The sequence below is a fragment of the Felis catus genome, chromosome C1, assembly GCF_018350175.1.
Source record: "Felis catus isolate Fca126 chromosome C1, F.catus_Fca126_mat1.0, whole genome shotgun sequence".
NCBI classification, from domain to species: Eukaryota; Metazoa; Chordata; class Mammalia; order Carnivora; family Felidae; genus Felis; species Felis catus.
Window position 1 is genome coordinate 77,034,073 of NC_058375.1, and position 12,272 is coordinate 77,046,344.

Here is a 12,272-nt window from a genome sequence, read left to right on the forward strand (position 1 = left end):
AATAGGTTCAGTTCTTAAAATATGTTAAAACTGCCATTGCGTAGCTTATTGCTCTCATTTTTAAATTAGTTTATAACTCAAGATTTCTTCCCCCTATACGAATTTCAGCAATTTGCCAGGTTCGCAAGTCCACGTGGCTGGACATCTGACAACGTCAGCATTATGAGGCTCTCTTTCAGTCTTCATTCATTTCACTACCCTTCACGATAGTGACTCCACTATCATTTGACTCCATAGTAATTTGGGTCAATTCGTGAAACATGAGAAAATCCCCTCAGTGCTGTAGCCCTGAAGAAGTCCAGCTTAACAAGGCTTTCCCCAGAATTTCATGGTATTTACTTTATTAGTCACATGCTCCATTTTCACTTTACTTTCTAATTAACAGTTCACATGATATTGGCATTAGCATTAATATTTCCTTCTCATATCACTTTGGACTTTCAAAAAGTTTTTACTTAAGTTCCAGTTAGTTAATAGACAGTGTAATATTAGTTTCAGGTGTACAATATAATGATTCAACACTTCCATACAACTCTTTGCTTCTCATTTAAAAGACTATTTTCCTTCCTATTTGAGTTTGTTGTGTTTAAGGAATGATGTTTCTACTGCTTTTTGCTTCTATTAATCACAGCTCAGTTCTTGCATAAGGTTTCCTCATATTACTGCAACAAAGCATTATAGTGTTATATAACTTGGAAGAAAAATGGTCATTTTAGTTTTATTCCTATTTCCACATACTGCCCCTTCTTTAGCATTTATCTTTACCAGAAAGGGCACCAGAGACTAACAAAAAGTCTTCAGTATTAACTTGGGATCTGTAGATTTGGGGTGCCATTTACATAATAGAGAATCCCTTCCTCCCAATAGCCAATAAAATATTTAACACTCTGAGGAATGCCAAAGATATACTTAAAAAGAAAAAAAAAATACTCTCCATTTAGGCAAATCATACTGTTCCTTCTAAAGGAAAATAATTCTCAAGTAATATAAAATAAAAGCAGTGCAGTAGACTCTATCTTAGAGACAGGAAATACTGGATGTGATTGCCTTTATCCTGGAACACGTCTGAAATCACAGTTTAAGGTATAAACTAAAAAAAAAATCAGAACCTCAGAGAAATTTCTCTTAAGTAGAGCTCCTCTGGCACAATTCCCTGAAGGCTGTTCGCAGAGAACACAAACTCTAACTTTTGGAACTCTGCTCAAATTCTTGTGTTTGTAAGGTCAGATCATCTAGTCACAAACAGTTCACTTTTTTACTTCTAAATTCATAATGAATTTTTAAATTTAAAGCACATCTAATTTGCTTCTCAATTTAAGCTGAAATGTACAGTATTTCTTGAAACTGTGGCTGTGACAAAGAAAACATGATCCGTAGATGGTTATAGGCCTCCCCAGAAGACTGTTGTTTTAATAATTTCCTCAAACACAGTTTATAGAATATAAAATTAGGGTCATATCCAGCCTTTGTTATGAGAAGAGGATGTGCTCATGTTTAAGCAAATTTGGTGCATCCCACTGGGTTATGTGTCATTCAGTGAGATGTGCTCCCTGAGTCAAGGGCCAGATGGCGGATGCAGAAGTCTTTTGCTAGAATACATCTCTATAGAGGATAATGTCGCATTGGACTTGGTGACCAGGCTAACACTGAATGCAACTCAGTCACGGTATTTAAATCACATTAAGACTCTCTTTTATTTATGGCTCTCCTTGCGATTTTGTCTGGCTTTATGTCTAATTGTTAGCCTTCATGTGGCAGTATGATGTGCTAACAGTTTTGCCTTTTCTTTGCCAGAATGAACGTTCAATCCTTTCTGAGGTACAGTGGGTCTGGGAAAAAACTTTGTTCCATAAACCAATTATAACTAGGCATAAACTTAATTATAAAAGGACACCTCGCTCTATATACTGTTTTTCATATTCTCGATACTGCTCAGGCGCTAGTGTAGATACTTCCTGTCATAATTACAGAATTTTAGAGGTAGAAGGGCAAGAGATCATATAGTCTACTTCCTATTGATAGAGAAACTAAAACCAATAGGAATTCAGAGTCTTACGTTTGGCTAAAGTAGGGAACCCAGACCTAAAAATCAAGTTACGATACTTGGCTTAGTATTCTTTCCACTATCCCCAACTTCCTTCCCCTAACAGCCACTAAACTTCAAAATGCCTTTCTCATTGTCATCCTCCTTCTCCTCCTTTCACCATCATCAACTGAACACCGTGGGAAATACTACCTTTTTTTTTTTTTTTTTTTTTTTTTTTTAAGCCATGGAAACAGATCCTCTATCTCATAGTTTTCTTCTTTCTTATGGTCGGGGAGAAAGTTGTATTTATTCAGTAAAAGAAAAAGCCAACTATCAGTTGGGTGTCTCTGACAGTGTAGTATCAGAGAAAGCAGTTGTGTGAAAACTGGTGGCAAAGGCACAGAAACAGAATGACTCTTGAATCAGAAGTCCTCTTCCTTCCTGAAGGAGTTTCAACATGCTTTTCTCCCAGAATACCTCCCTAAGTCCATATAAGGAAGCAAAGATTTTTTGGTTTTGTTTTCGTTTTTTTTTCCTGGTTGGCTCTTTAAGCATACCCACTGGGTTTGGACTGAAACTGCTCTAAGCTGAAATCTCCTAATACTTCCTAGTGCTAGTTCTACTCTCTGATCTCCACTTTGAGAAATCAGACTCTCTAGCCTGTTCTGCCTTGTCAGACCTATCATCTTTTTCTCTACAGCTGCTGCTCAGTACCTAATCCCTCTGGAGTATTACATGGTATAAATACGATTTTGTCCTCATGCACACTATTGGCATTAACCTGAAGGACTTGCTATAAGGATTAGTATTCACGTTGAACATGCTTTTGTAAAAGGCCCTTTCCAGCAATAGAAAAGTGGCAACATCCAACACAGGTACAATTGGGGAGACAGCAATTCAGTTAAACATTTAGTATCACAGTAAAACCTTGGGTTTTTAGACTGTAACATTATACTCTTGGTCTTCATAATCCTAGTAATATTGCTCTTCTTTAAACCATTTATATGAAAATAGTTTATTTACTAAAAGTAATTAGACCAAAGCCCTGAGGCAGATAGATGTCTAGAAAAAGAGATCAAGTCACCCAAAAGCTATATATAGGACTTAAAACTCTTAAGTCAAATCTCTGCCAACTTATATGCATTTTTAGAACTGAAGAGATAAATGGTTCAAATATTATTATTAAAGGGCCAATAGAGTTTGTTCATTAAGCTTCAGCTGGTTTGGCAAGACTATTCAGCTTTATGCTTTCTGGGAAATAAAACTTACACGGTAAAAAGTAATCACTTGGGAAATGTTTAGAACTTCATTTTGCCATGGTCGTTTGTAGGTCGATTCTTTTTTTATTCTCTTCTAGTGATTTCACATCAACATCAGTTCCCTTCAACAGATTAGACCTTTCACTGTGAATAAAATTTTAACATTTTTGCAAATTGAATATAATTAAAACATGGTTACAGAGAGGCAGAATTATATACACTATACATACTATATATAATGGGTATGGGGGCGGCTGGGATGGGCAACAACATGGCTGGGAAAAGCTTGCCTGTTCTTTAGAGTGGGAATTTTAAACTATTTCTAACATGAGGATAACTTTCAAAAAGGAACCAAAAAACCAACCAAACGAAAATCAAATAAGAAACATAACTCCTCTTTGGGATGGTGGCGGACTCCACAACCTTCCTTCCAGAAAAGGAAAAGCCAACCATAGAAACCCTTTCTCCTTGCCAGCAATTGTTTACGAAGGGGCATGTGACCTCTGCCAATGAGAATGGCATTCTAGAGTGATTCTGATGTTTCCTTCTTCTTAAAACTGATTTTGATGATTTACTATCTAAAATTTTCTAAGTCAGTAGTTATTTAAAAAAATATACTAAATGTTTAACTGAATTGCTGTCTCCCCAAAGATGATGTAAGAAAGAATTGACAAATTAATAATGTATCATAGGAAGTTCTTTGAGTAAGAAGTTCTCTGGGAATATTAGATTAGGGTCTAGAGAAAACAACTCCAATTGATGAATTTAAAATCATGTCATTAGGTTTTTTTCCCCTCCTCTTTGATAAACAGTGCAAAGTCCCTAATTTTTTTTTTTTTTTTTTGGATTAAAATCTGCCACCACATATTCCAAAGAAGCAACTGAAAAGGGGGCAATTCAGACAAAGAAATCTTGTTTATTACTAATCTGATGCAGCTCAGATATTCTTTTTTTTTTTCCCCCTGAACTAGAGATCAGGATCAGAAAAGTCTCTCCTTTAACTCCTTTTCCCCATCTGGTTCCTGTTTGGCATACTATGAGCATGAGCTTCTACCAAAGAGAGAGAGGCAGCCTTAAGCCTCTTACCGATGAATTTATAGGAGAGGCAAGAGAGAAATGCAAAGCACAAGGAAACCAAAAAAGGCTAAAGTCAAAATGTTGCAAGAGAAAGAGTCCTTTGCCTAAAAGTAATCACTTTGAACCTTCTGGTTACATGAAAAACTCCACATTATTATATCGTGGCTTTGCAGCCAGAACTTACTACAATACTGCTCAGGAGGAATGAGGATTGGGGTAGGATACACTCATTCTTGGAAACTGGAGTGTGCTGCTAATGTGTCTGAGAGCTGAGATTTAGAACATAATTTGCTTTGCTTTGGTCTAGTTGAGAGCACAGGCTCTGATGACAGACTGCCTGGATTTTAATTCCAGGATCACTATTTGTCAGCAAGTAGTTGGGAAACTAAGTTCTTCATGCCTTTTTCTCATTGTAAAAAGTGTTTTTTTTTTTTTTTTTGTTTGTTTGTTTTTTTTTTTTTACACCTCATTGGACTGCTATGAGAATAAAACAAGATTAATATATGTAAAATATCTGGAACAATGCCTGGCACACAGCAAGTGCTTAATAAATGTTATTTATTGTTATCATTGTTATAATATATGGCTCTGACAGGAATTTTGCTTTAAAAAGGAAAAAAGGAAATGGGTGGTAGCTGAAGCCAGCTCTCCAGCTACCACCATTTCTTTAAAAAAAAAAAAATTTTTTTAAAAATGTTTATTTATTTTTGTGAGAGAGACAGAGCGCGAGCAGGGGAGGGGCAGAGAGAGAGGGAGACACAGAATCCGAAGCAGACTCCAGGTTCTGACTTGTCAGCACAGAGCCCAACGCAGAGCTCGAACCCACGAACTGCGAGATCATGACCTGAGCTGAAGCTGGACGCTCAACTGACTGAGCCACCTAGGCGCCCCAGCCTCCACCATTTCTAATGGAGGCCAAAAGTTCTTATTTTAAACAATTGTTTAATATGGGAGAAAAAAACGTTTAAGTGTGCAGAGTTGGTTTAGCTGGGGTTGAGACTTTTGTCAAGAGAGTACACAAAATGAGAGAGAGAGACAAAGGACGAGTGACGACAACAGGGTGATCCTGATGAAGGGCTGATGAATATAATTTTGATAAGGGAGTAAGAAGAACAGGGAGGGGTGGGAGGCGGAGTCAATAAAAAATGATAAAAGATCAATGGATTGTAGGCCCTGGTGGGGTTGAAGAATCACTGAAATCAGGGAGAGTAAAATTGGAATGATCATAAATGGTAATTCAGAGAATATGAATACTAAAACCGAGAAAAAAGAGATGGGCCTATAATTATGGATACAGACAAGGTTTAGGACATGATCATCAGAGAGCCTGAAATACAGTGAAGGATAAATCTGCTAGAAAAATCTTATGATCTGGTATGCCTTACAATGGCATAGAGGCCCTATATGACCCAGCTCTGTTTTCAGACTTTATCTCCTCCTTTGTCCCTGGCTTTTCTCCAGCCATAATGGCCTTTTTGCGGTTCTTCAGCACACCGAGCATGCTCTGCTTCCGTCTTTGCACTTGTTCCCTCAGCCCATTACACTTCCCCCAAGATAATTATATAACTAGCTCCCTCACCTTCTTGGGCAATTTTTTCTAATGTCATTTTCTCACGGACACTGAAATCTTCAAGATTTAGAACATGGGTAGTGTTGCAAAGACAGACGAGGAGTTAAAAACCTTCAAGGCTGTGGCATCCTGGGGAACTGTCAGTTAACTGCAACAAGGATGCGGAGTGAATTGTTGGACAGTCTGAGCTTCAAAGCAGAGGATTTTAGAGAGGAGAGAAGGAGGAATCCAGAAGTAGCAATGAAGAACAAATGGGATCAGACCTTTCTTTTCTCTGAAAAGTTAAATAAAAATGTATGTAATTTATTAAAGATACTGGTAGATCTTACATAAAGTGAGCCCTAACTGAATCTATTTACTGCTAACTGCACAAACTGCATCTGGCATGTGTTTTTAGGCAATTCAGAGGATCATCAAGAAAATGGGTCATGAGAATAAAATAACATTTACTGCTGTGCCAGTATTACTATTTAGAACCCTTTGATTTTAGCTGCAATTATGTGAGGAATTGACTTCCTTTTAAAAACTGTGTGGGCCCAAAACCACATAGCGGACTGCATACCCTTGTGGAGTTCCTGATCACCAGTTCAAACAGCCACATTAGCGTTAGTCTTAAGGTCATTTGCCCCCCAAATATAGCAGAAAATACAGCAGTAGCAGATGTCTAACAGAGAAAATGGACTTTTACAGTTATATATAAGAGAACATAAGTTTCTTCCATCTTTTTAGTGAATGGCCTTAAGTCCTTATTATATTGCCCTTCTGGGTGAGAAGAGGTCTCATGAGCTATGATCTATAATATTTAGACCTCTCAAAGGGCTTGAATATACTATATAAAAGGAGAGCAGGTATCTCGGGAAACCACATTCATATAATCACCTCTGGTAAGTAACATTTTGGTTCTGAAATGGCACCAAAATACACATTTCAAATCAGCAGCTTCATCACTTTGAGGAAAGAGAAATGAGCAACAATAAATGTCACCTTCTAAAAACAAATAAAAAATTAAAAGAATATAAAATTTAAATCATAGGGTAAAAAATTTACTCATTTTAATCATCTATTGGGGCCCCTGGCTGGCTCTGTCAGTAAAGCATATGACTGTTGATCTAGGGGTTGTGGGTCCATGCCTCACATTGGGTGTACAGATTACTTAAAAAAAAAAAATCCATGTTTCAGATTAATTTCTAAAAAAAATAAAATACTTTCATTTCTTATCTATTCCTAATGCATCTCCATAAAATATATATCTAGTGACAGCAGTGAGTAGAAAGCATTGTTCTGATATTCTAAAAGGACTGATTTATAAGCTATATTCAGAAAAAAAATTTGAGGATTTGGGGCAGCTAAAAAGAACACTGTTTTGAACATAACTACCACGTCCTATAACATGATTTCAGAAGCGCTTAAGGAAATAACATACCACTCCAATTACATGAACTTTTCTCCTATTAATCAAAAAAGGGCTTTCATGTAAATATGTCTTATAGACTGTGCAACATACTGAAGTTCCCAGTGACTAAGAAATCATTGGAGAAGTGATTTGGGTTACATATTCACAATAATATATGGATTAGTTTCTGAAGTTTTGATCAAGATGTCGATTGAACATATATTTCAGGATCCTCCAGTTTTTAGGAAAATGATAAAAAGAAAAAATGTAAAAGTCTTTAACAGTGTTGGGAAAGAAGAGAGTATATTTTGATTAATCAGAAATTATGAGTAATCCCCGAAAACACAGATGATAAATGGAATCTGACTGAAAGGGGAAACCTTAACCCAAACTATGCATGGGAAGATAGATGGCTACTAATGGTGGAAAGGGCCAAGAGTTAAGGTGTTTTCAGTTTAGCCAGGGCAGAGGCATGGTACTGTTCTACAATACCAAAAAAGAAACTAAGTCTACCCATCTAGAAGCCTTGATGTTGGTTGTACTCTTTCCCTGTGATAACCAGAAATAGGCTGAATTCATAGAACACTGCAGAAGGCTAACAAGGAATTTGAAACTTAAGATGAACAAGCAAGAATCACCAAATATTTGAGGGAAACTAACACCGTGAAAGAAAGGCATCAAGCTCAACAAATAAAAACTAATCCCTGACAAAACAATTAATAGAGCAAAAAGAAGACTTAAACCAAAATACCAACCCCTGAAACAACTCATCAGGTAGGCTGATTAGCAGAATGAACATAGTTTTAGAGTCAGTTAGTGTATTCGAAGAGTGAACTGAAAATACAGAAGACAAAAGAGATAAAAAGTGTAAAAGGAAAAAAATAAGACACATGGAAGACAGATTCAGGAGTTCTAAGTTCCACAAGGATACAGCAAAAAGAATTAAAATAAGCAAAGAAATAATAAAAATAAAAATAAATGTCCCAGGACAGAAAATTGACATAAATCCTCAAATGAGAGGGTCCATAAAGTGCTACGCAGGATGAATCAAAAATAAAGACATATCTTGGTAAATAAGTATAAAAGGATAAATATTAAAATTTCCAAATAGAGGGGGAAAAAAAAGATTGAAACAGGAATTAGATCAGACTGGGACCAGACTATCCATGATACTGGATGTAAGAGGGCAATGGAATAGTATTTTCAAAAGTCTATGAAAATTCTATCCCTAATCAAACTGGAAATAAATATATCTTCGGATATGTAGACTTGGAGAACTTATCACCTGTAAGCCCTTTCTGAAAAGAGTTCCTTGAGGATATATTCCAGGAAAAGATAAATAATTCCAAGAGGAAGACATGCATATATAAAACCACAGGTGACAAAGAAACTAATACATATTCAAGGGTTAAAATTAAGAGACTGATTAAAAAAGGATACTAAGGTAGAAGTGGTAAATCCATGGAGGTAAAATGCAGATTGGGGGTTGACCAGGATTACAGATGGGGGCACTGGGGAGCAAGCAACTGTTTACTGTGTACAGGGTTTCCTTTTGGGGTAATGAAAATATTTTGGAACTAAGGAGAGATGATTGTTACACAACACCGTGAATACACTAAATTGTTTACTTCAAAACAGTTGTTTTTAGAGGCACCTGGGTGGCTGAGTCGGTTAAGTATCTGACTTGATTTTGGCTCAGGTCATGATCTCACAGTTCGTGGGTTTGGGCCCTGCATGGGGCTCTGTGCTGACGGTGCAGAGCCTGCTTGGGATTTTCTCTCTTTCTCTTTCCCTGTGCCTCTCTTCCACTTGTGCTCCCTCTCACTCTCTCAAAAATAAACATTAAATAAAACAAAATCGTTAATTTTACCTCAGTTAAAAATTTTCCATGAAAAAAGTAACAAGTCTACCTTGGAAGTGAAACAATTACATACAAGTGTTTTACTTTGGTACACCGTGCTTTTTGTATTCTTCACACAGACTATAAAAAGATGTGTACTGAAGAATAGAGATTTAATATAATTAATCAAATTTAATAAATATGGAAGGCAAATTTCAGGGGATCGAAAAAAATAGGCTGCTGAATGGGAAATAAAACATGCCAAGGTTCTTGTGGTATTGGAGGGAAGAGACGCAGATACTGATGATAGTAGATGCTAATTAAAAATTAGGTTGGGCGCCTGGGTGGCGTAGTCGGTTAAACGTCCGACTTCAGCCAGGTCACGATCTCGCCGTCCGTGAGTTCGAGCCCCGCGTCAGGCTCTGGGCTGATGGCTCGGAGCCTGGAGCCTGTTTCCGATTCTGTGTCTCCCTCTCTCTCTGCCCCTCCCCCGTTCATGCTCTGTCTCTCTCTGTCCCAAAAATGAATAAAAAAACGTTGAAAAAAAAATTAAAAAAAAAATAAAAATTAGGTTAATAATTGTTAAAAGTTTTCAGGGTGAGGAAATTATGGGAATAGGTGTGATTTTTTAAAAGTTATGTATGTATGTATGTATGTATTTGTTTATTGGGGGGGTGGGGAGCAGAGAGAGTAGGAGAGAATCCCAAGCAAGACTCCTTGTCAGCACAGAACCTCATGTGGGGCTGGAACCCACGAACTGTGAGATCATGATCTGAGCTGAAACCAAGACTTGGACGCTTAACCAACTGAGCCACCTAGGTGCCCCAAGGAACAGGTGTGACTTTAACAAATTCCTTTCCTCTACTTTCAATATGACTAAGCTTTTAGCTTTTTATAAGCCAAATGAGTGCTGAGACTAAGAGGTAACTGGTGTAAATATAAGCGAGGCATGGGGCTCTCTTAGGGTCCTGAGAGAAAAGGGAACTGATATGGAACTTTCTTTTCCAGGTGGTGAAGCTCAGGGGTGAGGACGAGAGGGTGGTGGATCCTAGAAGGAACTTGACAATCAGAGATATCTGGCCCCAACGTAAGCATATTACATCTTTTTTAAGCCCCAAAGGAACGAAATGGGTAGACTGAATCCTCCCTGCCCTACACACTGAGAGATTACAGAGGCCTGAGAGATATCAGGGATGTCCTTCAGGTACCTCAGCAAGGGACTGTCACTTCACTTTTCACTACTTGGAAGACTATTAACATGTAGGATATCCCGATATCTCAACAAACAGATCTGAATCCAACGAGCTGAAAAAGAAAAATAACTCCTTTAAGGCATTTCAGCAACTAGAGAGGAAATCAGCAAAATAATTAAATACATACTCAGTAAAACAGAAATACTAGAGAAGATGAAAACATGAATGAAAATAAATCATATCATTTGAGATTCAACTTCAGTGCACACACACACATTTCTGAAAGCTTAGTAACATTTTTGAAACAAAATTTTATTTTATTATTGAAATAAAATTTTCAATGAATTGAAGAGGAGGTTGGTCACTGTAAGTGCAAGAAATATTTCAAAGTACAAAGCAAACACATAAATGGAAATCATGAGGGAGAAGATTTGAAAAATAGGTCAAGGAAATACAAAATGCAGATAATAGGAATTCTGAAAGGAGGAAAAAAAGTGGAAAAGATAAAACTATTCAACAGAGAATAGTAAAAAATTTTACCTGAGTTATAGAAAGCCTGAATTCTGCTATGTTCCAGGTTGTACCAATGAGAAAAGCACAAATTTGGGTATACTTGGCAAGTTCCTGAACTCTAAGGATGAAGAGACAATCTTATAAACAGAAAGAACAAGTTACTTAAAAGGAAAAAACTCAGACTGGCAATGAAATAGCTGGTCTATGCACCCTGAGACAAATAGCACCTACCACCCTGAAAGGAGAGGACTGTCTTCGAGGATCCTTTGCTCAGTAAACTTATTATTCACCTTTCAGAGCAAAAGTAAAAAAACAAACTAGAAAAGAGACCTCAAGATGGAATAAGAGAAACAGAAACACTGGTTAGCCATGTGAAATTAAATATAAATGGATGAGGATAGAGTCCTCAGTGTTGTGAAAATAGAGAATTTTCTGAAACAGAAGAGAAAGATAGTAAAATCACTCTAAAGGCCTTACAGTAAAGAAAGCTAAGTACAGTTTATTCTAAAGAGGGACAGGGAATTTTTCTCTGCCAGTTACCAGAACCTAGCCTTAAAAAAGACACCCTCCCCCCCCGCCCCGCCCGCCGACAAAAAGTTAAACAGAACAGAGATTCCAGATGCAGATCGCAGAATACCTGAAATTTGATAAATGACAAAAGTAGTATTCAGTTCTGTTGGACAAAGTATAGAATAATAAATTGGTGTTGGTATAACTGGCTATCCACTCTGGAAGAAGACAGACACAGACTCCTACACTATAACATAAGCAAAAACAAATTTCAAGTGGATTAAAGATTTAATTAAATTGAAGTCTTAGTCCATTCCACAAAAAAATACCGCAGACTAGGTAGCTTATAAACTAACATTTATTGTTCATGGGTCTGGAGGCTAGAAGTCCAAGATCAGGATGCCAACCAACATGGTCAGATTGGAGTGGGGGGCCCTCTCACACGTCACAGATATTTCACGCTGTGGAAGGGGCTAGAGATCTTTTTGCAAAAGCACTAATCCTGCTCACGAGGGCTCCATCCTCATGACCTAATCAGCCCCAAAGGTCTCACCTACTCATACCATCGCCATCGGACATTAGGATTTCAAAGTAAGAATCTGGTGGAAGGCGAGAGGAGGGGTACACAAAATAGAGACCATAGCAAAGACTTAATTTGAAAAAAATATATATTCCAAGAAAATCTAGAAAAATACCTGTATTAAAGGAAAGTGAGATTTTTCTTTGTCCTATATGACCTCAATACAAATATATATGTATAAAAAAATGAACAAAGTGGGGCGCCTGGGTAGCTTGGGCAGGTAAGCCTCCTCCTCTTGATTTTGGTTCAGGTCATCTCACAGTGGTGAGAATGAGCCCCAAGTTGGGCTCTGAGCTGGCAGCACAGAACGT

The 12,272-nt window shown here is 37.4% G+C and overlaps 2 long non-coding RNA genes across 2 annotated transcripts in view; one reads left to right on the forward strand and one right to left on the reverse strand.

Annotated features, from left to right (window-relative positions):
* LOC123379694 overlaps positions 1 to 10,380 on the forward strand; it is a 34,939-nt gene extending 24,559 nt beyond the window's left edge. The window contains exon 3 of the long non-coding RNA XR_006584538.1: positions 10,174 to 10,380. This is a non-coding gene — a long non-coding RNA (uncharacterized LOC123379694). The remainder of the gene's footprint in view (positions 1 to 10,173) is intronic.
* On the reverse strand, positions 101 to 10,459 carry LOC123379693. Its single transcript, XR_006584537.1, has 2 exons — positions 10,374 to 10,459; positions 101 to 3,429 (listed from the first exon to the last, which is right to left on the reverse strand). It is a non-coding gene; the product is annotated as an uncharacterized LOC123379693 (long non-coding RNA).
* Positions 10,460 to 12,272: the final 1,813 nt, after the last annotated feature.